Here is a 27889-nt window from a genome sequence, read left to right as displayed (position 1 = left end):
GTGAAATTGAAGTAGATAATTCCTGCGAAATAGTTTGGGTAGAGGTTATACTTGACAATCGGACTAAACTATTAATTGGATCGTTTTACCGACCCCCCCCCCCCCCCCGACTCAGAAGACATAGTTGCTGAACAGTTCAAAGAAAACTTGAGTCTCATTTCAAATTGGTACCCCACTCATACAACTATAGTCAATGGGGACTTCAGTCTACCCTCGATATGCTGGAAAAATTATACATTTAAAGCCGGCGGCAGGCATAAAACGTCATCCGAAATTGCACTGAATGCTTTCTCAGAAAATTATTTTGAACAATTAGTTCATGAGCCTACTCGAAGCGCAGATAGTTGCGAAAGCATACATTACCTCTTAGGAACAAATAGGGAGTATCATGACGAATACAGAGATTAGCGACCACAAGGCAATTGCTGCTAGGCTGAATACCGTAACACCCGCAACCATAAAAAAGAAACGCAAATTATATCTATTTAAAAAAGCTGATAAAATGCTGTTAACGCCTTTTTAAGAGACAATCTCCACTTCGGATCTGATAACGTAAGCGTATAAAAATGTGGAATGATTTCAGAGAGATAGTATCGACGGCAGTTGATATATATACAACATAAATTAATAAGTGGTGGTACTGATCCCCCATGGAACACAAAACGGGTCAGATCGCTGTTGCAGAAGCGACGAAAAAACCATGCCAAATTTAAAAGAACGCAAAATCCCGAAGATTGGTAAAGTTTTGAAGAAGTTCGAAATATAGCGCGTGCTTGAATGCGAGATGCTTTTAATAATTTCCACTGCGAAATTCTGTCTCGAAATCTGGCAGAAAACCCAAAGAGATTCTGGTCATACATAAAGCACACCAGTGAATCCTCGGTGTAGCAAAGCACCTTAAATCACTTAATAAAGGCAAGGCTTCCGATCCAGATGGTATACCAGCCAGGTTCCTTTCAGAGTCTGCAGATGCATTATCTCCATATTTAGCAATTATATAGAACCCCTCGCTCACAGAAAGTTTCGTACCTAAAGACTGGAAAGTTGCTCCAGTCACACCAATACGCAAAAAGAGAAATAATAGGAGTAATCTGCTGAATTACAGGCCCATATCACTAACGTCGATTTGCAGTAGGGTTTTGGAACATATACTGTATTCGAACTTTATTAAGTACCTCGGAGAAAACGATTTACTGACACATATTCAGCACGGATTCAGAAAATATCCTTCTTGCGGAACACAACTAGCTCTTTATACTCACGAAGTAAAGAGAGCTATCGACAGGGGATCTCGAATTGACTTTATATTTTTAGATTTTCAGAAGGCTATCGACACCGTTCCTCACAAGCGTCTTCTAACCAAACTGTGTGCCTATTTTCTGTCAGAAATGTCACAGTTCGTAGTAATAGACGGAAAGTCATCGAGTAAAACAGAAGTAATATCAGGCGTTCCCCAAGGAAGTGTTATAGGTCTTGTATTGTTCCTGATCTATATTAACGACATAGGAGACAATCTGAGTAGCCGTCTTAGATTATTTGCAGATGATGCTGTCATTTACCGTCCTGTAAAGTCATCAGATGAGCAAAATGAATTGCAAAATGATTTAGATAAGGTATCTGCACGGTGCGAAAAGTGGCAATTGACCCTGAATAAAGAAAAGTGTAAAGCTATTCACATTAGTACTAAAAGGAATCCGTTAAATTTCGAATACGCAATAAGGCACACAAATCTGAAGGCTGTAAATTCAACTTAATACTTAGGGACTACAATTACAAATAACCTAAATTGAAACGACCACATAGATAATGTTGTGAGTAGAGAAAACCAAAGACTGCGATTCACTGGCAGAACACTTAGAAGTTGCAACAGATCTACTACAGAGACTGCTTACGCTACACTTGTGCGCCCTATTCTGGAGTATTGCTGTGCGGTGTGGGATCCGCATCAGGTGGGACTGACGGATGACATCGAAAAAGTTCAAAGAAGGGCGGCTCGTTTTGTATTATAGCGAAATAGGGGAGATAGTGCCACAGACATGATACATGAATTGGAGCGGCAATCATTGAAACAAAGGCGTTTTTCGTTGCGACGGGATCTTCTCATGAAATTTCCATCACCTGTTTTCTCCTCCGTTTGCTACTGTTGGCGCCCACCGACATAGGGAGAAATGATCATAACGATAAAATATGAGAAATCAGGGCTCGCACAGAAAAATTTAAGTGGTCGTTTTTCCCGCGTGCCGTTCGAGAGTGGAACGGTAGAGAGACAGCTTGAAGGTGGTTGATTGAACCCTCTGCCAGGCACTTAATTGTGAATAGCAGAGTAATCTCGTAGATGTATATGTGATGATCATAATAATGACGCTGATGATGATAATGATGAGAGCAGGGAGAGGGTGAACTCCAGTGCTGGCACATAGTCCATAGCCCACTCCTCACGAAATGCACCAAGGGGGCCGCCAAACTCAACGTTGCCGTCCGACAGACGGATAACCATCAACAGTGTCACGTGCCCTCACTTCATGAGACACTGCACAGCGGTTTGGTGTTTAAACCCGGACGTTGGCTCAAAGCCTGTTGATTAGGAACTTTGACCCCACCTCTCCTCCCCCCACTGGCCAAGACTGGTGGTAAAACTTTTTCCCACCACTTACGTTAGGTGGAGCGCCACGACACAAGCATGCTTTAGTCACCTCGGCCATAGGGGGTGGAGAATTTAATTTTCTTCAAAAAAAAAAAAAAAAAAAGCTTCTAACATGTCCGCTGCCAATTATCTATTTGGATCAAAATTAGAGACATGTTTTTGGTGCACCCCATTTGTCTGCATCTGGTGTTATACCACGTGAAAGTGTGAATCGTGTGACTGAAGCGCGCTCGGCTGTCCGCGTTGATAGTTGTTCCCACATAATTGCTGTAAAAGGTATGATGCATTTCAGATATTTCCCATGGTTGGCATGTGCGGGCCGTGAACAGCAAATAGCCAGTGAATAGCAAAATACATACACAGTACGAGGGCTAGGAAACAGCTTCGTAAGCGGGCTGCACAATGATACCGACAGAAGCAAAAAGACTCGTCTGAAGTTACTCTAGGAGCGCTCTCAACATACAACCTTACAACCTTGAGCAATTAGTTAGGAAACCAACTCGAGATGGGAACATATTAGATATCTTTTTGAGGAAGTTAACATAGATGAAGGTATTAGCGACCATAACGTCGTTGTGGCTTTTATGTCAGTGAAAGATAAAAAAAAAAATGTATCTTTGTTCGGAATTTAAAGGTATTGTCCACCACGTGCTAGAGGAATATGTACCTAGCAAAAATATAGGGGAGGGAAAGATCCTCCTTGGTTCAACCAACATATTAGGAAGTTGCTGAGAAAGCAGAGAATTTTACACAATTGTTTTAAACGTAGTCACTGCCCCGCTGACAAACAGAAATTATGCGAAATGAAAGCAGTTGTCAGAAGGACAATGAGAGATTCCTTTAACGAATTTGAAAGCATATCTGCAGATTCTAAAAATAACCCCAAAAAATTTTGGTCGTACGTAAAATCTATGAACGCTACAAATAATTCAGTAATGTAACGGATGATGATAAACAGAAGGTCGAAATTCTAAACCTAGCTTTCAAAAGATCGTGTATGGTAGAAGACTGCAGCACCATTCCCCGTTTCAATTATCGAACAAACGCCAAGGACGCCTCACATAGTGTTTAGTGCATCTGGGATTGTAAAACAGTTAAGATCCTTAGACGCCAGGAAGGCATCTGGCCCAGACGGTATCCCCGTAAGATTTTATGTTGACTATGCTACAAATATAGCACCATCCTTATCCATCATCTGTCAGAGATCACTGGAACAGCGGAAAGTTCCACGGGACTGGAAGAAGGCCCAGCTCATAGCAATCTATAAAAAGGGTAGAAAATCGTATGCACATAATTACCGGCCAATTACACTGACATCGATCTGCTGTAGAATCGTGAAACATATTTTGTGTTCAGACATTATGACCTTTCTAGACTCTGAGAAGATCTGCAGAAACCAGCACGGTTTTAGGAAACAGCAGTCATGTGAAACACGGCTGGCCCTCTTTGTGCATGATATAGCCTACAACAGGCTCTAGATACCGGCTCGACTCTCGAAAGGCGTTCGACTCAGTTCCGCAATGTCGCTTACTCCAAAAAGTGCGCGCTTACGGTCAATCCGATGACATATGCGGTTGGATAGAAAGTTTTCTAACAGACAGAGGCAAGTATGTCGTCCTGAAAGGGAAGGCTTCATCAGAAACAAGCGTAACATCAGGTGTGCCCCAGGGCAGCGTACTAAGTCCGCTGCTTTTTTACGATTTACATAAATGATCTGGTTGATGGTATTGACAGCGACATTCGACTGTTTGCCGATGATGCTGTAGTCTACAGGAAAGCAGTATCACACGAAAGTTGTGAACGAATCAATGAGGATTTGCAGAAAATAAATGCGTGGTGTAATAACTGGCAGTTATCTCTCAATATTAGTAAGTGTAACCTACTGCGCATAACAATGGGAAAATCGCCATTAATGTACGAGTACAAAATAAATGCCCAGTCTTTGGAAGTGGTAACATCCGTCAAGTATCTGGGTGTGACTATTCGAAATGGCCTCAAATGGAACGGTCAGATTACACAAGTAACAGGCAAGGCGAACTCTAGATTGCGGTTTATTGGTAGAATCCTGAAGCGATGCAGTGCTTCAACAAAGGAAATTGCTTACAAAACCTTAGTTCGTCTAGTCTTACAGTATTGTTCGTCTCTATGGTACCCTTATCAGTTGGATCTGATTCAAGAGATTGAGAAGGTCCAAAGAAGATTCGTGACTGGTACATTTAGCCATCGCGAGAGAATTACAGATCTCGTAGATGGTTTGAAGTGGGACACAGTTGCAGATAGACGACGCGCTAAACGGAAGGGGCTGCTCACTAAATTCCGAAATCCGATCTCCGCCGAGGATGTAGAGCATATATTATTACCACCAACTTTCATATCACGCAATGATCATCATTAAAAGATAAGGGAAATCAGAGTTCGTACTGACAGTCGTTTATCCCTCGCGCTATCCGCGAGTGGAACAGAGGGGGGGGGGGGGGGGGGGAATATATGACTTTGGCGTAAATAGTGCCCTCCTCCACACACCACTTGGTGGATAGCGGAGTATATATGCAGATGTAGAGGTAGACGTTTTACGACGTAAGATCGTTACGTCCACATACTTCAGCATGGTTGACTCCACTACTACGCCGCAATGAACATCAACAATACATTCGGAACTCTCACTGCAAGTGGGACGAGTCAACTATGATAGTTTGAGAAATTACGATCGGAATACATCGTTCGGGAGTGTGGATTTCGTGCACTTGTGGCAGTAACATAAGGCAGCAGCTGTCGATGTACACATTTTTGTGGCTTAACTATTAGACTGATAAATAATAATACAGCGCAGAGTGGTAAAGGGTTTACAACTTATCAGTTTAATACAATTTAAAGTGCTTCACTGGTAGCTAGCTTATTACTAAAGGCGCTTGTCAAGGGAGACAAAAATAAGCTGCTTTCCTGACAATGGTGACATTAGTAAAAGCGGCAACGGGCATCGGTACTTTAGCAGCTCCGGAAGGATCATTTGTGGGATCGCTCCGATTTATACATCCGAATACGGTAGTTGGTACTTCTTGTTTACTTCAGAAACCTAGCGGGGGCGATGTACGACCGAAGCACGTTTCTTGACGCAGACGCGATTGAATACTCAGAGTGCGGTGGCAGTTCTAAAGCTACTTGATCATCGCTCTGGTAGCTAAAGGTGAGCTTGTTGTTACGCTCTTCCCCTGCTTCTGAGGAATTCTAGTCGTTCTCCGTTCCACACTTCTCTGGTTGAACGCCCTAACGCGTAACTGTGCTTCCATAACGACTACTTTCTCCAACGTGATTGGCCTCAATAGCAAAACTGTCTACAATTTAATTCACACTGACACAATGGTACCATTTCTTTACATAGCAGGACCCATTTGGTTGTCATCCGAGGTACACTTGCAGTACAGTGGTATGTCAACGATATTCTACGCTCCGTTTTGATGCCCTTCACGGCAAGCCATCCTGGGCTTACATTTCAACAAGATAATGCCCACCCACACACGGCGAGTGTTTCTACTGCTTGTCTTCGTGCTTACCAAACCCTACATTCGTCAGAAAACTGGCCGGATCTCTTCCCAATTGAGAAAGTTTGGAGCATTATGGACAGGATCCTCCAACAAGCTCGGGAGTTTGATGATAAACGCGCCAACTGGACACAATTTTGCACGATATCCCAGAGGAGGACATCCGACAACTCTGTCAACCAATGCCAACGACTTGTGAAACTCTTTCTGTTAGATAAACCACACGATATTTCTGAGTCTGTAATCATTTGTTTGTCTGTGCATGTATGTCACATCTACCGATTTCCGTCCTGGTCGGATAATTCTTCCATGGTGCGTCTTTCTTTTTACTTTGTTTATTTATTTATTTTTGGACTTAGAATGTACATTCAGGTAAAAACACTCGGTACAAATGAGATTTAAGTTCGTTAATTCGTCACCTACGACAACCCATCAGCTTGATGTAAAAAAATATTTGCGTTCACTAGAAATCGACAGAAGAGATATATAATTCTGCTATGAAGGAAACGTAATAGGGGCTCGCAAGGAGGGGAAACTGCTCTTGAATGCAAATAAAACAAGAAAAAAGGTTATAGAAGTAGCCATTACTCTAACGACGCAACTATCGGAAAAATAGTTATGATATAAATTGCGCTGCTCCGTGTTCTACCAGGAAGGTACATTAGGATGCGAGCCATCAAACAGGCGTACGACTGGTCTTTTAATATGCCCAATTGTCATACCGAGTTTAATAATGCACCGAGTACGGCAAAGAGCTGCTTAGTCCGCCAATGAAGTCTTCATTACCGGGTCTCAGAGCGATGATGGGACGGAGAAGTTATGAAGTACCCGACGAGAAGAAATAAACTCGTAGCTAGCAAATAAAATGAATTTCACGAGGAACTTTCTTTCAGGTAACTTCCAGTTTCACTGAGATAAGCTCGTCGGCTGCCGCGCAAGCTAGTCAAAGAACCAGGCAAGCGGCAAGGTCCAGCTCTCTCGCCTTTGAAATAATTCGTATCGTTCTAACTTCCTTTTCGGTACTGTAGTGTGCTAAGAAAAAGTAGAGTCGTATCGTGCCCATTCTTCGGTTGCGTCAGTGCTGCGACCTAAATAGACCTAACTAGCATACACGCCTTTGAGGGAACTGAGATAACAAGGAATGTGTTGAAGTTTTTCTTTTAGGTTCCTCTTCTCTCCACATCAACAATAGTACACTACATAAGTCCGGATACAGTAATGACTGTATCCGGGCTTAGGTAGTGTAGTATTGTTGATATGGAGAGTAGAGGAACCTAAAAGAAAAACTTCAACACATACCTGGTTATCTCAGTTCCCTCAAAGGCTTGTATTTTTTTTTTTTTTTTTTTTAAGTCATCAGTCTTCTGACTGGTTTGATGCGGCAAGCCATGAATTCCTCTATTGTGCCGACCTATTCCTCTCAAAGTAACACATGCGCACAATGTCCTCAATTACTTGTTGTATATAGTCCAATCTCTGTTTTCCCGTACAGTTTCTACGCTCTACAGGTCCCTCTAGTACAATGGAAGTTATTCCCTGATACCTTAACGCACAACCTATCATTTTATTATTTTGTTCATATCTTTTACTATAAGTACAAGTTTTCTGTGATACAAGTTACACGACGAGCTCATTTCAACGATTTGCCATTATCAAGTGTACGTCTTTGCTGGTATGACGTGGTCCATATGACATCCTGTCGGTTACCTTTTTGTTATGATACGATCACGCTATTTATAACTTTTATTTTTTGCGTGATTTTGTAACGTTATTTTTTGGCAACTTTTCTGCAGATGTCAAAAAATAACTGTCAAATATCACGCTAATACAAAGTACACATATAAATAACGTGATCGACAGCAAAAAGACAACTGACTGTACGCCCCAGCATGCCATATAGACTACATCATACCAAGACGTACACTTGATAATGACAAATCGCCGAAACGAGCTCGTCGTGTAATTTATATCACTAAAGTAAATAAACAAATAGTGCACCAGTACACAGGTACTTATAAAAAAAAATATGCTGCGGACCCACTGGAAAAGAAATTTTTCATACCTGTTGCTTTTCCAGCAGCTGTAGTATACTTTCCAGAATAAAATTCAGTCGTTAGTTGAACAGGTATGTTTATTTCGCTTTACCGGTATCAACAAATTAATTGCCGGCCGGTGTGGCCGTGCGGTTCTAGGCGATTCAGTCTGGAACCGCGTGACCGCTACGGTCGCAGGTTCGAATCCTGCCTCGGGCATGGATGTGTGTGATGTCCTTAGGTTAGTTAGGTTTAAGTAGTTCTAAGTTATAGGGGACTGATCACCATACATGTTAAGTCCCATAGTGCTCAGAGCCATTTGAACCATTCTTTTGAACCAACAAATTAATCTGTCATCTTCAGAAGCCCACAAAATTATGATTATTATAAATCATTAGAGCAAGGCCATACATTTACGTTAAGTATAAAAGGCGTATTACAGAAATTTACTTACTGTTGGTTTTGTAGATGTCAGTATCTTCTTCACACAAGCATAAAGCTGTGACATGTCTAAAACTGTACATATTGTATCTGATTATCATAAAAACGCATTGACAATTGATAATTTACAGTAAATGAATCATATCTATGTACATGGCAAGCTGTTGTATCAGCAGCAAGGAACGTAAATAAATGCAGATAAAAAGTATAACTAACGAATACAAGGAAGTAAAGGCCGATGTTCGACACTACTAGACTTCGTTTGCTCAGGAACGACCTCTTCGGCTGCGCTAGTCAGCTTTTTACGTCTTCCTCGCTTTGTTCATCATGTGTCATTCTGCTTCCTAGGTAGCAGAATTCCTTAACTTCATCTGCTTCATGGTCACCAACTTTAATGCCACGCCTAGTGCTAAAAACCAACTTTAATGCCACGTCTAGTGCTTATCTCATTTCTCCTAATCCCCATTACCCTCTCTTTCTTCGGTTCACTTTCAACCGATATTCGTAACAAATCAGTCCCGTAATTCTTCTTCATTTTTACTGAGGATAGCACTTGCCATCAGCGTATCTCATCATAGATATCCTTTCTTCCAGTATTATAGTCCCACTCCTGACCCTTTCTTTAATTTCCTCATGGCGTTTCGGTGTATAGATCGAACAATAGCAGCGACAGACTACATCCTTTGTCATCCACCCTTTTTAATCGGAGCACTTCATTCTTGGTGTTCCAGTATTATTCTTCCCTCTTGGTTTTTTGTACATACTGCATATTGTACGTCTTTCCCTATAGCTCACTCCTATTTTTCTCGAAATTTCAAACATCTTGCACCATTTCGCATTGTCAAGGTCGACATATCCAATAAAAGAGTCTTATGTCGACCTTGACAATGCGAAATGGTGCAAGATGTTTGAAATTTCGAGAAAAATAGGAGTGAGTGAAATTTCAAACATCTTGCACCATTTCGCATTGTCAAGGTCGACATATCCAATAAACGAGTCTTGATTTCCCATCAGTCTTGCTTCCATTATCTTTCTTGTACGTTTACATTTCCTAAACCAAGCTGCAGGTTGTCTAACAGATTCTCAGCTTTCTTTTCCATTCTTCTATACATTACCCTCGTCAGCAGCCTGGCTGCTTGAGCTGTTAAGTTGATTCTGCGGTAGTTCTCGCACTTATCTGATCTTGCTGTCTTCGGGATTGTATAAATCATTTTTTACCGGAAGTCTGACAGTACGTCTCGAGTCTCTCAGTTTGTAAAAACTAACTTGAATAGTCGTTTGGTTTTCACTGCCCTCAGTTATTGTAGATATTTTCCATGGAGTATAATCCATCACTTCCGCCTTATTTGATCGCTAGCCTTCATTCGTACTATCAGCAAGAACTGCCCAATTCCTGCCATAGTATTACAAGCACATAATCGAGCGAAGTTTTTGTTACCCTTTTTCCTCTTTTTTAAATCCTTTTCTCACGCTCCAAAAAGCTGTCGGCAAACCGAAAGTCATCGACAGGACGCGGACACTTTCCATTGTTATTCAAAATACGTTGATTTATGCAAATGGTGCCTGAATGAACAAAACAAATTTTAACACGTAAAGCAAATATTCTCGGCAACGGGTGTCTGTGACCTGCAAACAAATGAGATGATACTTCCAATTAGGCGCTGTTTAAATACCAAATGACGCCGTAATGTTTGATACATTTATTTTAAAAGTTACGCATAATGACGTATTTACACTGCTGAGTCCGTGATTTTAATAAAATTGGAGAGCAGAAACGGGAGGCAGATTCTGCTTTTTACATGCACTGGTCGTAGATGTCAATACATACGAGCCGTATGCATAGTATTTGTATGTGTAGAGGGTACTATCACGTACGACGAGAATCACAGCTAAAGTTTAGTAACCTCAGAAAAGAAAAACATAAAAAAACAAATGTCAGAAACACTCTTCTGCCACAACATAGCCGTTATTCAGCTACGTTTTCCTGTCCCAGATATTGTAATTGATGCAGGAAATCTCGTTAAATAAAACTTTCTTCGCTGTTAAGAATACTTCTTTACCACTCTTTCAAAATACAGTTTCCGCCCGCAGGTGTCTTCCTAGGTGCGACAATGTAAGCAACACCTGACTCATATTTGGTAGTGCACGCGTGTATCAGTACGTGGAAAGATTCTAACGAACAAATGACTTGGCGTACTTCCCGTACACTTGTGCCTTCTGGTAACAATAGGATTCCTCGTCTTCATTTCACCACTGTTCCATTTAATAAATTTTCATTTCACACTTTTTCTACGCACTTACAAGGGGTATCCAGAAAGTACCAGATGTTTCGTTCTGTCGCCGTTGTGGGCGGTGCTACAGCCCCCGTCTTTGTGTCATAACGTTCCTGCACTCAGTACGCATCCAGCGGTGGTAGCGTGTGGTCTGTCTTTCAACTGCTTTACTTTCTGTGACGTGTTAAAACGAGCGCTGCAATAGAAAATCCCGCCACTTGTGAGGTACGTTCTGTGATTATGATTTTGTTGGCAAAAAACTGCAAACCGCTTGAAATTTATCGCGACCTTTGTGATGTGTACGGTAAAGGAATAATGGGTGAAAGCCAAGTAAGACAATGATGCATTGATTTTAAAAATGGCCATACCAGGGCTCACGTTGAAGACTGCAGTGGTAGTCCTAGCCCTTTGACTGACGAAATGGTGATGAAAATCAACCACAAAAATAGTGAAAATCGTTGTTCCACTATTACAGAACTTTCGCAACATTTTCCCCAAATTTCACGGAATTTTGCGAATGAAATTCTAGCAAAGAAGCTTGGAACACGTATTATGTTCGAGCGAAAATCGTTGTTCCACTATTACAGAACTTTCGCAATATTTTCCCCAAATTTCACGGAATTTTGCGAATGAAATTCTGGCGGAGAAGTTTGGAACACGTATTATGTTCGAGTATAATGACTTTTCTGTGGACTAGAAATCTACTCTGTAAGAATCAGCATGGGTTTCGAAAAAGACGGTCGTGTGAAACCCAGCTCTCGCTATTCGTCCACGAGACTCAGATGGCCATAGACACGGGTTCACAGGTAGATGCCGTGTTTCTTGACTTCCGCAAGGCTTTCGATACAGTTCCCCACAGTCGTTTAATGAACAAAGGAAGAGCATATGGACTATCAGACCAATTGTGTGATTGGATTGAGGAGTTCCTAGATAACAGAACGCAGTATGTCATTCTCAATGGAGAGAAGTCTTCCGAAGTAAGTGTGATTTCAGGTGTGCCACAGGGGAGTGTCATGGGACCGTTGCTGTTCACAATATACATAAATGACCTCGTGGATGACATCGGAAGTTCACTGATGCTTTTTGCAGATGATGCTGTGGTGTATCGAGAGGTTGTAACAATGGAAAATTGTACTGAAATGCAGGAGGATCTGCAGCGAATTGACGCATGGTGCAGGGAATGGCAATTGAATCTCAATGTAGACAAGTGTAATGTGCTGCGAATACATAGAAAGATAGATACCTTATCATTTAGCTACAAAATAGCAAGTCAGCAACTGGACGCAGTTAATGCCATAAATTGTCTGGGAGTACGCATTAGGAGCGATTTAAAATGGAATGATCACATAAAGTTGATCGTCGGTAAAGCAGATGCCAGATTGAGATTCATTGGAAGAATCCCAAGGAAATGCAATCCGAAAACAAAGGAAGTAGGTTACAGTACGCTTGTTCGCCCACTGCTTGAATACTGCTCAGCAGTGTGGGATCCGTACCAGATAGGGTTGATACAAGACATAGAGAAGATCCAACGGAGAGCAGCGCGCTTCGTTACAGGATCATTTAGTAATCGCGAAAGCGTTACGCAGATGTTAGATAAACTCCAGTGGAAGACTCTGCAGGAGAGACGCTCAGTAGCTCGGTACGGGCTTTTGTTAAAGTTTCGGGAAGATACCTTCACCGAAGAGTCAAGCAGTATATTGCTCCCTCCCACGTATATCTCGCGAAGAGACCATGAGGATAAAATCAGAGAGATTAGAGCCCATACAGAAGCATACCGACAATCCTTCTTTCCACGAACAATACGAGACTGGAATAGAAGAGAGAACCGATAGAGGTACTCAGGGTACCCTCCGCCACACACCGTCAGGTGGCTTGCGGAGTATGGATGTAGATGTAGATGGTTACCAAAAATTCTGTGATACGTGTGTTTCCAAAATCCTAACGTAAGACCCCAAAAAACACAGACTGGTTGAAGCACTGACCTTCCTCGTACATTACGAGAAAAATGGTAACAAGGTTATTGATCGTATAGTAACTGGGGACGAGACTTGGGTGAAGCATAGCAACCGTGAAACAAACAGGCAGTCGATGGAATGGGAACACACAGATTCTCTCAAGACAACCAATAAAGTGTTTGCAAACGCTGTAAGTAAGAAAGGTCATGGCTATTAAGTTTTGGAACGCTAAGGAGTGATTTTCGGCGATTTCCTTGAACTTGGCACAACAGCTAATTCAGAGGGGTAATGTCATACACTGACGCGGCGAGCGATACAAAACAAGCGTCTGGGAAAACGTAGTGCAAATGTTTTTGTTTTTCTCGACAGCACAACAGCACACGGCCAAACGTACCCGAGAGCTCCTACGGGGTTCCGATGGGAGGAGTTTGATCATCCACCATACAGCCCAAATTTGGCATCGAACGACCACCCTCTCTTCCCAGCAATGAAGACATGGTCCGCTACACAACGCTTTGAAAATGATATCGAACTGCATGTAGTTATAAACCAGTAGTTGCAATGGCACGTTGCAGATTTCTACAGAGACGGTATTGAAAAAACTGTGCCACGGAATGACAAGTGCTTCGCTTTGAATGGCAATTAAGTAGGTAATAGCTTAAGAGTGTACTTTTAAAATATATATATAATAAATTTGTTTTTCCATATTGTTAATTTTTTACTTCGAAACGTCTGTTACTTTCTGGAAAAGCAACGTAATTCATTATCACACTGCAACGTGATATTTCACTATACAGATACAGTGTGTTATTTCTTGGCTTTCGTAGTGTCTGATGCCATACCTTCGTATAGAACACAGTCTTACGAGGGTAATCCCAAAAGTAAGGTCTCCTATTTTTTTATAAGTTCATAGACCTGTTTATTTCTACAATGGTTTAGATCAGTTTACAGCTTGAACTTTTAGCTATTTTTCGACATAATCACCACTTCCGTCGATGCATTTTTGTAGACGCTGTGGCCATTTTTGTATGTTCATGTCATACCAGCTCGCCGCCATGCTGTTCAGAAAGTTATGAACCTCTTCTTTCACCTCGTCGTCGGAGCTGAATCGCTTTCCGGCCAAATGTTCTTTTAACCTAGGGAACAGGTGATAGTCACTGGGCGACAAGTCAGGTGGGTGATTATGTTCCACTGAAACTATTGCAGGAGAGCAACGGTTTGCCGAGCGATGTGTGGGCGAGCGTTGTCATGGAGAATGTGTACGCCCTTGCTCAACACTCCTCTTCTGCGGCTCTGAATTGCCCGTTTGAGTTTTTTCAGAGTCTCACAGTACCTGTCAGCGTTAATTGTGGTCCCAGCGATTCAGCTCCGACGATGAGGACAAAGAAGAGGTTCATAACTTTCTGAACAGCATGGCGGCGAGCTGGTATGACATGGGCATACAAAAACTGCCACAGCGTCTACAAAAATGCATCGACAGAAATGGGGATTCTGTCGAAAAATAGCTAAATGTTCAAGCTGTAAACTGATGTACACCACTGTAGAAATAAACAGGTCTATGTCTTATAAAAAGTAGGAGACCTTACTTCTGGGCTTATCCTCGTCGAATTCCAGCGAATAGTTGAACCAATTCGCACTCACTTACATTTAACAAATAATAAGACCTGTGAACATAAACATCAAAAGTTTTTCTGTATCATTATCACTAACTGTGGAATCGTGCAGAGATTGCAGTGCCATACCAAAGTCGGCAAAGCACATCGATACCACAGACGTTAGTCAGGTCGCACTGCAATCCGCAACAACGAAAGAGAGGCGCTCCTGAAGACCACACCTGTCTCTCAGCACAGTAGTGTCCTCACACAGAGGTCACTATGGAGCCGAGCCTGGAAGCGTAACTTCACCCGAAGCAGTCAACATCCTCAAGCAACATTAAATAGTTATTCAAGTTTCAAACGGAAATGTACTTTCGTAAATGTTGGACACTGTATTCAAGAGAACAGTTTGTTAATAAGTGCACAAAGTGACGCGTTAATACTGAGTGAAAGGTGTAAATTGTCAAGCACTCCTGCGCAAAGGATTGTTTCGAGTTAACCAAATCTTTTTGCACATCCATGCAATAAAGTGAACTAATATTTCATATGTTGTAATTTAGATGAGTCATCTCCCAGAGCAATAAAATAACGCACAGTTATGGCTGGACGATTGTAAAGTAATTTCATCTGGTAATAACACTAAGTCTGATTTCTTTGTACACCACAGTGTCTGAAAATTGCTATCGCTTTGAAGGAAATATGAGAGTGACATAAAACATAAACAATATTTTAACCACGCTTGACATTAGATTTATACAGGGATAAAGTGCCATGTGAGTATTATATACAGCATAATGGACTCTAGAGCATCGTTTAACGTTCTTTCAGCAGTAGGTGATACATGACGTATCATTACATTCCCTTGACACTTAAGCTCGCCACATGACCCAGACATGGATTTTGAACTAGCTCTTTGGTAGACTTTCGCGGATGACATATGTCGGATAGTTAAACTGTAACCCAAACATGGCGTTTCGGAACTGCAATGATATTGCGCAAAAGACGTAAGACGAAGGGAATCGAACGAATGATAAACCCGACAACGGACTGCGGATACAGGAGAACATGGTGACAGACACCCGACTTGTACGGTAACTAATCATCTTTTACAATGAGTCAGCCGGCCGCGGCGGCCGTGCAGTTCTAGGCGATGCAGTCCGGAACCGCGGGACTGCTACGGTCGCAGGTTCGAATCCTGCCTCGGGCATGGGTGTGTGTGACGTCCTTAGGTTAGTTAGGTTTAAATAGTTCTAAGTTCTAGGGGACTGATGACCATAGATGTTAAGTCCCATAGTGCTCAGAGCCATTTTTTGACCTAAGATGTTAAGTCCCATAGTGCTCAGAGACATTTTGAACAATGAGTCAAAAATGGTTCAAATGGATCTGAGTACTATGGAATTTGACTGCTGAGGTCATCAGTCCCCTAGAACTTAGAACTACTTAAACCTAACTAACCTGAGGACATCACACACATCCATGCCCGAGGCAGGATTCGAACCTCCGACCGTAGCGGTCGCTCGGTTCCAGACTGTAGCGCCTAGAACCGCAAGGCCACTCCGACCGGCTTACGCTAAGGACAACACACACACCCATTCCCGAGGAAGGACTCGAGCCTCCGACGGGGGGAGCCGCGCGAACCGTGGCAAGGCGCCCAAGACCGCGCGGCTCAGAGAGTAAGGACAACTGCCGTAATACTCTGCCACTCTGCTTGTCCTGTGTGGTACAAACCATCTCATGCAAAGAAAGTCGCTATTGCCCTGAATGAAACCCAAAGATTGTTTGAAACCATCGCCGGCGCAGAAGTTGTATTTGTTTGCAGGTATAGCCCCGCCTGATATCAAACGTGAAGTGGCAAAGAGCTGTTAATTCTCAGTCCATCTGCTTCATGAAAATCAGCCGCCATACTCTCGTCCGAAGTCAAGAAAAGTTTCTTTCAGTCTTCTGCTCCACTTCAATCAGACCCCGGAAACGTCAGGGTTGAACTATGAAGCTCACATTTCATCCGAACTATCAAAATTGAAGAACTGTTACGTGGTCATGAAGTGAGATGGTGTACGTGGAAGTCAAACAGACTGCGCACAGGTGTTGCAAGCTTCAAGGGTAACTTCAATAAATGGGACACCGAGCAAGATAGAGACTCAATGTGCGGATCCCTTCATGAAATGCCGCCTCTATACGGATTCGTGAACAGGATTGATTCAGTGCTACAACGTGTAGGAATTTTTAATGCAACACATGGCGACTTCAACCAGAACTGCTTTTTGTATGATACAAGAGCACTGTGCGTATCAGTTCCGTTATACATGTACTTCGTCGAAGTGTATATTGTGACGTACATTATTACCTACTTGACACTTGATCTTACTTCTAGGAGATGGTCATAGTAACGTGAGTGGGGATGACACAATACACGCCGTTCTAAACTTTGAAATTTTACTTGTAATGTTCGAGCTGTTGACTGTACGAGTGTTAGAGAAGCTTAAACTGTTTCGGTTTGAACAGTTACGGAGAATTTGCGGCCAGATTTCGCTGAAACGCATCGCGTCGTAAATGTGAAGCGGCGACCGGTACCATTCACTCAATAATAAAACATCTCTCGGGACCCATTGCAACAAACAGTAGTTACGATCAATTGTGCCCTCGCGTGGGAGCTGCAGGACTTTCGCTACAGCTTGTGTTCCGCCTGCGAGCCTCTCGGTATTTTTTTTTTCTTTTCTTTTTTAACGCCATGTTCAAATGGATTAAATTCCACAACAGACGCCTCACTGAGCGCACCGGAGTGCCACTGCAAGTGCGAAAAGGGCGCGCGAAACGTGTTTACTAAACCGCAGACGGCGTTATTTTAAACTGCCGCTTTACCTCAATCACTAGGTATTTCATTCACAACGTGTGAGTCCGTCAGCTTTCATTAGCGTTTTAGGGACAGATTGCCGTCTCCCTCAACGTGGTATTAAGCGGGGTCAGGTCAAACCTGGTGCCTGCATTTGTTTTCAGACGTGACGAGCTGTGCAGGTGACCGACGAAAACAAATACGTTTATATTTTGCTGCCGCAGTCGCGTTTTCCTTTGGAATATATTTTTTTTTCGTTGTTGAAAGGAGAAATCGTTGGGGATTTCTGGCATTTCCAGATGAATCCAGCCAAGTGAACTCAAGTGACAAGTCCCGCTGCTACAATATCACGCACAAGTGTTTTACCTACGTCACCATTTGATAACAAAATATCCTGCAGATTCTTTAAGAAAATGTGTAAACGTAGGTTTCCATTAATTTCTCATTTGCTGTTAACCAGTATGAACAACATAAGGCACTCGAGGAAGATTTCAGTTAATGTGCTGAAATGCGAATATTTTTTAAACTTCCTTAGCGGCTATTGTCGTAGCGATGGAAGTACTATGGAAATGAGTACATGTAGGCCGTTTTCTGACACTCTGAACAGGAGCGTTACAATTCTACGTCTCTCTTGGTACCCACTAACAGCTCCTGCACAACACAAGAAGAGCTAGTTATCATTTTGCCCTTCCTCAGCAGGAGTCAAAAACATTAACAAAGCGGTAAACAAAACTGTATATCATATCATCAAGAAGTTACAGTTTGCACATTTACTTAAACCGTGTTCAAAGAGGCTGTGAAGAAAGATAAAACGTATTTAGTCATTAAATGCAGCACTGGAACGGAAAGCTACAATCATTCCTACTTTGCAACACTAAGCCCATTAAACGGATAGTTGGAGAATGTGACCATTAAAATCTAAAACCAATGTTGTGACGCAATTCACGAAGCTATGTTGACATTCATTTCAATTACTTCAATATTGATGATAAAAAGGAAGAACCATTGATGCTGCCGCGCGGGGTAGCCGCGCGGTCTAGGGCATCTTGCACGGTCCGTGAGGTTCCCCCCGTCGGAGGTTCCAGTCCTCCTTCGGGCGTGTGTGTGTGTGTGTGTGTGTGTGTGTGTGTGTGTGTGTGTGTTTGTCCTTAGCGTAAGTTAGTTTAGATTAGGTAGTGAGTAGGCTTAGCATTGGCGGCCGAAGACTTCCGGCATAAGAAGTCAGCCTCATTCTGCCAACGGCCTTGTCAAAGAGGGCGGAGGAGCGGATAGAGGTTCAGGGCACTCTCTTGTCCTAGGGGTGGGAAATTGCCCCTAAAGGCGGAAGAATCAGCAATGATCAACGACATGAGGATGCAGAAGGCAATGGAAACCACTGCATTAAAGACACGTAACGTGTATCCACAGGACATGTGGCCTGTATTTGAAGAAGTGTCATGATGATCTCTCCATTGGCAAAAGATTCCGGAATAGTCCCCCATTCGGATCTCCGGGAGGGGACTGCCAAGGGGGAGGTTACCATGAGAAAAAGATTGAATAATCAACGAAAGGATAACGTTCTACGAATCGGGGCGTGGAATGTCAGAAGCTTGAACGTGGTAGGGAAACTAGAAAATCTGAAAAGGGAAATGCAAAGGCTCAATCTAGATATAGTAGGGGTCTGAAGTGAAGTGGAAGGAAGACAAGGATTTCTGGTCAGACGAGTATCGGGTAATATCAACAGCAGCAGAAAATGGTATAACAGGTGTAGGATTCGTTATGAATAGGAAGGTAGGGCACAGGGTGTGTTACTGTGAACAGTTCAGTGACCGGGTTGTTCTAATCAGAATCGACAGCAGACCAACACCGACAACGATAGTTCAGGTATACATGCCGACGTCGCAAGCTGAAGATGAACAGATAGAGAAAGTGTATGAGGATATTGAAAGGGTAATGCAGTATGTAAAGGGGGACAAAAATCTAATAGTCATGGGCGACTGGAATGCAGTTGTAGGGGAAGGAGTAGAAGAAAAGGTTACAGGAGAATATGGGCTTGGGACAAGGAATGAAAGAGTAGAAAGACTAATTGAGTTCTGTAACAAGTTTCAGCTAGTAATAGCGAATACCCTGTTCAAGAATCACAAGAAGACTTGGAAAAGGCCGGGAGATACGGGAAGATTTCAGTTAGATTACATCATCGTCAGACAGAGATTCCGAAATCAGATACTGGATTGTAAGGCGTACCCGGGAGCAGATATAGACTCAGATCACAATATAGTAGTGATGAAGAGTAGGCTAAAGTTCAAGACATTAGTCAGGAAGAATCAATACGCAAAGAAGTGGGATACGGAAGTACTAAGGAATGACGAGATACGTTTTAAGTTCTCTAACGCTATAGATATAGCAATAAGGAATAGAGCAGTAGGCAGTACAGTTGAAGAGGAATGGACATCTCTAATAAGGGCCATCACAAAAGTTGGGAAGGAAAACATACGTACAAAGAAGGTAGCTGCGAAGACACCATGGGTAACAGAAGAAATACTTCAGTTGATTGATGAAAGAAGGAAGTACAAACATGTTCCGGGAAAATCAGGAATACAGAAATACAAGTCACTGAGGAATGAAATAAATAGGAAGTGCAGGGAAGCTAAGACGAAATGGCTGCAGGAAAAATGTGAAGACATCGAAAAAGATATGATTGTCGGAAGGACAGACTCAGCATACAGGAAAGTCAAAACAACCTTTGGTGACATTAAAAGCAACGGTGGTAACATTAAGAGTGCAACGGGAATTCCACTGTTAAATGCAGAGGAGAGAGCAGATAGGTGGAAAGAATACATTGAAAGCCTCTATGAGGGTGAAGATTTGTCTGATGTGATAGAAGAAGAAACAGAGGTCGATTTAAAAGAGATAGGGGATCCAGTATTAGAATCGGAATTTAAAAGAGCTTTGGAGGACTTACGGTCAAATAGGGCAGAAGGGATAGATAACATTCCATCAGAATTTCTAAAATCATTGGGGGAAGTGGCAACAAAACGACTATTCACGTTGGTGTGTAGAATATATGAGTCTGGCGATATACCATCTGACTTTCGGAAAAGTATCATCCACACAATTCCGAAGACGGCAAGAGCTGACAAGTGCGAGAATTATCGCACAATCAGCTTAACAGCTCATGCATCGAAGCTGCTTACAAGAATAATATACAGAAGAATGGAAAAGAAAATTGAGAATGCGCTAGGTGACGATCAGTTTGGCTTTAGGAAAAGTAAAGGGACGAGACAGGCAATTCTGACGTTACGGCTAATAATGGAAGCAAGGCTAAAGAAAAACCAAGACACTTTCATAGGATTTGTCGACCTGGAAGAAGCGTTCGACAATATGAAATGGTGCAAGCTGTTCGAGATTCTGAAAAAAGTAGGGGTAAGCTATAGGGAGAGACGGGTCATATACAATATGTACACCAACCAAGAGGGAATAATAAGAGTGGACGATCAAGAACGAAGTGCTCGTATTGCGAAGGGTGTAAGACAAGGCTGTAACCTTTCGCCCCTACTCTTCAATCTGTACATCGAGGAAGCAATGATGGAAATAAAAGGAAGGTTCAGGAGTGGAATTAAAATACAAGGTGAAAGGATATCAATGATACGATTCGCTGATGACATTGCTATCCTGAGTGAAAGTGAAGAAGAATTAAATGATCTGCTGAACGGAATGAACAGTCTAATGAGTACACAGTATGGTTTGAGAGTAAATCGGAAAAAGACGAAGGTAATGAGAAGTAGTAGAAATGAGAACAGCGAGAAACTTAACATCAGGATTGATGGTCACGAAGTCAATGAAGCTAAGGAATTCTGCTACCTAGGCAGTAAAATAACCAATGACGGACGGAGCAAGGAGGACATCAAAAGCAGACTCGCAATGGCAAAAAAGGCATTTCTGGCCAAGAAAAGTCTACTAATATCAAATACCGGCCTTAATTTGAGGAAGAAATTTCTGAGGATGTACGTCTGGAGTACAGCATTGTATGGTAGTGAAACATGGACTGTGGGAAAACCGGAACAGAAGAGAATCGAAGCATTTGACATGTGGTGCTATAGACGAATGTTGAAAATTAGGTGGACTGATAAGGTAAGGAATGAGGAGGTTCTATGCAGAATCGGAGAGGAAAGGAATATGTGGAAAACACTGATAAGGAGAAGGGACAAGATGATAGGACATCTGCTAAGACATGAGGGAATGACTTCCATGGTACTAGAGGGAGCAGTAGAGGGAAAAAACTGTAGAGGAAGACAGAGATTGGAATATGTCAAGCAAATAATTGAGGACGTAGGTTGCAAGTGCTACTCTGAGATGAAGAGGTTAGCACAGGAAAGGAATTCGTGGCGGGCCGCATCAAACCAGTCAGTAGACCGTAGGGAAAAAAAAAAAAAAAAAAAAAAAAAAAAAAAAAGCTTAGGGACCGATGACCTCAGCAGTTTGGTCCCATAAGACCTTACCACAAATTTCCAATTTCCACTTATGTTGTGGCACCGCACAGTTAACTTCACCAAATGCCAAATAAAATTTCCGTATTTTGGCAATAACCAGGCAGTGTAGCGAGAGCTAAGTAGTCTATCCCGAAACAAGTTTAGCTCTGTCTAGATTTGTATCAGCTCAACTCGTAGCCATCGTTTTATTTATTTTGTACAACATTGTATGAATCAGTTACGTAAAACTATAAACGCAAAACACTATAATCAACACGGGGCCATCATTCAAACAAACTGCATCTATGTTGTAATGCAACTCTATTGATACTCTGTGAGAACACCGATTGTATTAGCATATACAAGGTGTTCGACTATTGTAAGGACAAACGAAAGTGGTGAGTAGAGAACAAAGCAATAAGCTAAAAACTCTAATACACAAAGGTATGGAAACCAATGGTTTCCCCAGTGCGATGTATTACGACTGATATACATAAAATGTTTTCCCAGTTCAAATATGGACAACCATCAACTGTACAATGGAATGACGACAATGAAAATGGTCTCGAACCCGTATTTTTCGATTATCGCGAACGGTCGCCTTACGACTAGGCTATCCGAGCACGCTCCACAGCCACACCCAAACTTCCATATGCCGTCAACCATGTGACTACAACCCGTAGTCGTACATTCATTACGTCTATTCCCGCATAGGGGAGACATCTTAATTGAAAGTCGCTTGCATGGTGTCGGCGAATAAATACGATATTGCAATGACTCTGTTGTTCAGAATTACGATGTAATGTTCCTTCGGAGAGGCATGCATGTCCAGAGGAACAGGGAACACGAAATGTATTCGAATTTGCGAATATGGACAACCATGATCTGTAAAATGGAATGATGAAAAAATTTGTCCCAGACTGAGACTCGAACCCTGCTGCAGTTCCTGTTCCTTTGGGCACGAATGCATGTCTGAAAGAACATTGCTTTACAATTCTGAGCAACACAGGCACTGCAATATCGTATATATTAAGACTGAGTGCTTGAACGCCTTATAATACAGCCCCGAGAATCAAACCATCAGATATGCACTTGGGACAACAAGTTACAGTAAGTTTTCCACATTGGCGCCTTTCATGTGAAGGAAGGCTTCAGCATGCCTCCACCATTTAAATATCCAGGCATTTTCAGAATGCACTGATAACCATCTACGAGAGTGAGTCAAATAATTGTGCAGAAGTGGTACAAAGCTGTATCACTTTTCGACATAATCTCCCCCACGCTCAATGCAAGTCCTCCAGCACTTACAAAGTGCATAAATTCCTTTAGAAAGAAATTCTTTTGGTAGTCCGCGCAACCAATCATGCATCTCATGGCGTACCTCTTCATCAGAACGGAACTTCTTTCCTCCCATTGCGTCTCTGAGTGGTCCAAACATATGGAAATCACTTGGGGCAAGGTCTGATGAGTATGGTGGATGAGGAAGACACTCAAACTGCAGGTTCAAAATGGTTCAAATGGCTCTGAGCACTATGGGACTTAACTTCTGAGGTCATCAGTCCCCTAGAACTTAGAACTACTTAAACCTAACTTAAAGACATTACACACATCCATTCCCGAGCAGGATTCGAACCTGCGGCCGTAGTGGTCACGCGGTTCCAGACTGTAGCGCCTAGAACCGCTCGGCCAACCCCGGCCGGCCAAAGTGCAGGTCTGTGATTGTTGTAACTGTTTTATGGGCAGTGTGGGGCCTTGCATTGTCATGTTGGAAAAGGACACCTGCTGACAGCAATCCACGTCGCTTTGATTTGATTGCTGGCTGCAGATGATTTTTTAGGAGATCTGTGTATGATACACTGGTGACAGTGGTCCCTGTAGGCATGTAATGCTCCAAAATGATGCCTTTTTCTTCCCAAAAGAGAGTCAGCATAACCTTCCCTGCTGATGGTTCTGTTCGAAACTTCTCTGATTTTGGTGATGAGGAATGGCGCCATTACTTGCTCGCTCTCTTCGTTTCCAGTTGGTGGAAATGAACCCACGCTTCGTCCCCAGTAACGATTATTGCAAGGAAACTATCACCTTCTCGTTCAAAGCGCCAAAGAAGTTCTTCACAAGCATCAACACGCCGTTCTCTCATTTCAGGAGTCAGCTGCCGTGGCACCCATCTTGCAGACACTTTGTGAAACTGGAGCACATGATGCACAATGTGGTGTGCTGACCCATGGCTAATCTGTAAACATGCTACAATGTCATTCAGTGTTACTCGGCGGTTTTCCTTCACTATGGCTTCAACTGCTGCGATGTTCTGTGGAGTCACAACTCGTCGTGCCTTACCTGGACGAGAAGCATCTTCCACTGAAGTCATGACATTTGCGAACTTCCTACTCCATTCGTAGAGTTGCTGCTGTGACAAACATGCATCATCCTACTGAACCTTCATTCGCCGATGAATTTCAATAGGTTTCACACCTTCACTACGCAAAAAGCGAATAACAGAACGCTGTTCTTCCCTGGTGCAAGGCGCAAGTGGGGCGGCCATCTTTATACTAATACTGCGACGGTATGTGTGCATCTGCACTATGTTGCCACCTATAGGCCATTCTGCACGCTGTTTGTAGCACGCTTACCAACCTACAGGATAACGGAGCGAAATTTCGATTTGTTATTACAAATTTAAGGTTTTCATTTGACTCATCCTCGTATAATATGTTCCTCGAGTTTATCGACTCTATCTAAAGGGCTGTAATACATCATGCCTTTTAAATAACCCCACAAAAATATCGCACATATTGAAGTATCAGAACCTGGGAGGCCATGGTACTGGCAAACCATGACCCGATACACTTGTTGTGGAAACGCTATTTATCAGTACTTATACGTAACCGGAATGATGATGAAATCATACTATAGCAGCTTGTCATTTCGTAATTCACTCCTCACTTGTGCTGTTTCGAAACTATAATAGTCGAGCACCCTGTACTCAAAAACACCATGACGTTACTGATTGCAAAGTTATGGTCGGAAAGTCCACGGCACCAAAGTTTTGTTCGCTTGTGTTTATTTATGTGATCCTGTAAACAAATGATGGTTATTTTAGTTTGTGGCTTTTCATACGGTTCCGTACGTCGATTGGTAAAAACGGAACCCTTATACATTCGCTTTGTTGTCGGTCTGTCAGTCAGTTAGTCCGACGGTTCAGAAACCTTTTTCTCAGGAACGGGTAGACGTATAAAACAGAAATTTATGTCAAATACTAAGGTCTCTCTTGGCGGTGTAAAAAATTTACGCTTGTATGTCAATGAAGTTAAAAGATACGGCCACTTACGTGTCACATATTTTGATACAAACCCACTCATCAAAATCTATAGGGTACTTCCCGTTGACATATTTTCACGAAATTTCGCAAGAAGCAAGGTTCCAAAGTAGAAGTACAGGAAAAGATTCTAAAATCGTTTATCTTTAATAACATCACAAGGAAAAAAAAGACATTTGACCCTGTCCGTTTGTTAAGACACTTTTTCTCAGGAACAGGAAGAAGTATGAAATTGAAATTTACGTCACATGTTAAGGTTTACTTTCGACTAATTATGCATTTTGATATTCGCAAACTCACTCATCAAAACCTATAGGGTACACCGCATTAACCTAGAATCATGAAATTTTGCGAGAAACATTTTCCACGGTAGAAGTAAGGGAAAAAAATTATAAGACTGTTTATCTGTAATTATATCACGCGGAACAAATATTTTTTGTCATGTTATACGACTGTCTATCTGCCTGTCTGTCCGTCTGTTAAGACCTTTCTCCCACGAACAGGCAGACACATGAAGCTGAAATTTATATAGCACTCTTTGGCCATGGTCCCTTGGCGGTGGAAAACATTTAAGTTTCTACATCGACGCAATCAAAAGATATTGCCATTTATGTGACATATTTTAATACCTTGCCAGTATCGCATCGATAACAGGCAAAGACCGTTGAAATTCTAGATTCCAGAGATGGAAGAACTATCCATCCACACAGTTAAGTTTGTATGGAACCCTCGGTGCGTGAGTGCTATTCGCACTTACCCTTATTATTATTTTTTTCCTCTCTCTGTATAGCTGTGTAGAAAGGCAGTAGTTTCGCACAAGAAACAATGTATTATTCGATTGAGTTAATCTTGAGAAAGCTTAGTTAATTACAAGAACAGTTTTCCACGGTGGTAACCTAGAAGAGACCGTGAATACTAGTAACCATACTTTACAAGGTATATCAGTGTATGGAATGGAGGAACCCTTAATATACAGTATAACGCAACGTGAGATCTGTTGCAGTGATTTGTAGAGTATAGGCATAATGTAATATTGCACTCACCTATAGCTGGGGAACGGATGAGAATGCAGTAGCGGCTCTTCTCTCGCACGTGCAACAGCAGACAGCAATTATTAGTCGTGGCAGCGTCAGTCACCTACATTAGAAAAACACGCATTATCATGAGGAATACGGCTTCTCAAAGCTGCAACAAAAATGGTGATATATTAAGAAGGCTGCGTTGCCTCGAAAGAGTGTTTTTACCACGTACATCTGAAATTTTGCTAGTTATCTTCAGTTCATAGTTTTGATTCTCTAACACGTGCATAGGATAGTCTCCGATTCACACTGTTTAATTCCAGAGCTACTTCACTTAAAGAACCTACAAGTACACTCCTGGAAATTGAAATAAGAACACCGTGAATTCATTGTCCCAGGAAGGGGAAACTTTATTGACACATTCCTGGGGTCAGATACATCACATGATCACACTGACAGAACCATAGGTACATAGACACAGGCAACAGAGCATGCACAATGTCGGCACTAGTACAGTGTATATCCACTTTTCGCAGCAATGCAGGCTGCTATTCTCCCATGGAGACGATCGTAGAGATGTTGGATGTAGTCCTGTGGAACGGCTTGCCATGCCATTTCCACCTGGCGCCTCAGTTGGACCAGCGTTCGTGCTGGACGTGCAGAGCGCGTGAGACGACGCTTCATCCAGTCCCAAACATGCTCAATGGGGGACAGATCCGGAGATCTTGCTGGCCAGGGTAGTTGACTTACACCTTCTAGAGCACGTTGGGTGGCACGGGATACATGCGGACGTGCATTGTCCTGTTGGAACAGCAAGTTCCCTTGCCGGTCTAGGAATGGTAGAACGATGGGTTCGATGACGGTTTGGATGTACCGTGCACTATTCAGTGTCCCCTCGACGATCACCAGTGGTGTACGGCCAGTGTAGGAGATCGCTCCCCACACCATGATGCCGGGTGTTGGCCCTGTGTGCCTCGGTCGTATGCAGTCCTGATTGTGGCGCTCACCTGCACGGCGCCAAACACGCATACGACCATCATTGGCACCAAGGCAGAAGCGACTCTCATCGCTGAAGACGACACGTCTCCATTCGTCCCTCCATTCACGCCTGTCGCGACACCACTGGAGGCGGGCTGCACGATGTTGGGGCGTGAGCGGAAGACGGCCTAACGGTGTGCGGGACCGTAGCCCAGCTTCATGGAGACGGTTGCGAATGGTCCTCGCCGATACCCCAGGAGCAACAGTGTCCCTAATTTGCTGGGAAGTGGCGGTGCGGTCCCCTACGGCACTGCGTAGGATCCTACGGTCTTGGCGTGCATCCGTGCGTCGCTGCGGTCTGGTCCCAGGTCGACGGGCACGTGCACCTTCCGCCGACCACTGGCGACAACATCGATGTACTGTGGAGACCTCACGCCCCACGTGTTGAGCAATTCGGCGGTACGTCCACCCGGCCTCCCGCATGCCCACTATACGCCCTCGCTCAAAGTCCGTCAACTGCACATACGGTTCACGTCCACGCTGTCGCGGCATGCTACCAGTGTTAAAGACTGCGACGGAGCTCCGTATGCCACGGCAAACTGGCTGACACTGACGGCGGCGGTGCACAAATGCTGCGCAGCTAGCGCCATTCGACGGCCAACACCGCGGTTCCTGGTGTGTCCGCTGTGCCGTGCGTGTGATCATTGCTTGTACAGCCCTCTCGCAGTGTCCGGAGCAAGTATGGTGGGTCTGACACACCTGTGTCAATGTGTTCTTTTTTCCATTTCCAGGAGTGTATTTGCGCTTCAAACGATCTCGTA

The 27889-nt window shown here is 43.0% G+C and overlaps 1 protein-coding gene across 1 annotated transcript in view; it reads right to left on the bottom strand.

Moving 5' to 3' along the window:
* LOC126158330 (probable inactive tRNA-specific adenosine deaminase-like protein 3) overlaps positions 1-27889 on the bottom strand; it is a 526880-nt gene that overhangs the window by 341323 nt on the left and 157668 nt on the right. Inside the window, exon 2 of the mRNA XM_049916435.1 lies at positions 26115-26208. The gene's annotated coding sequence lies outside the window, so the exon portion shown is untranslated. The remainder of the gene's footprint in view (positions 1-26114; positions 26209-27889) is intronic.

Source organism: Schistocerca cancellata, chromosome 2, assembly GCF_023864275.1.
Source record: "Schistocerca cancellata isolate TAMUIC-IGC-003103 chromosome 2, iqSchCanc2.1, whole genome shotgun sequence".
NCBI classification, from domain to species: Eukaryota; Metazoa; Arthropoda; class Insecta; order Orthoptera; family Acrididae; genus Schistocerca; species Schistocerca cancellata.
This window is presented reverse-complemented; position numbering and strand designations above follow the sequence as displayed.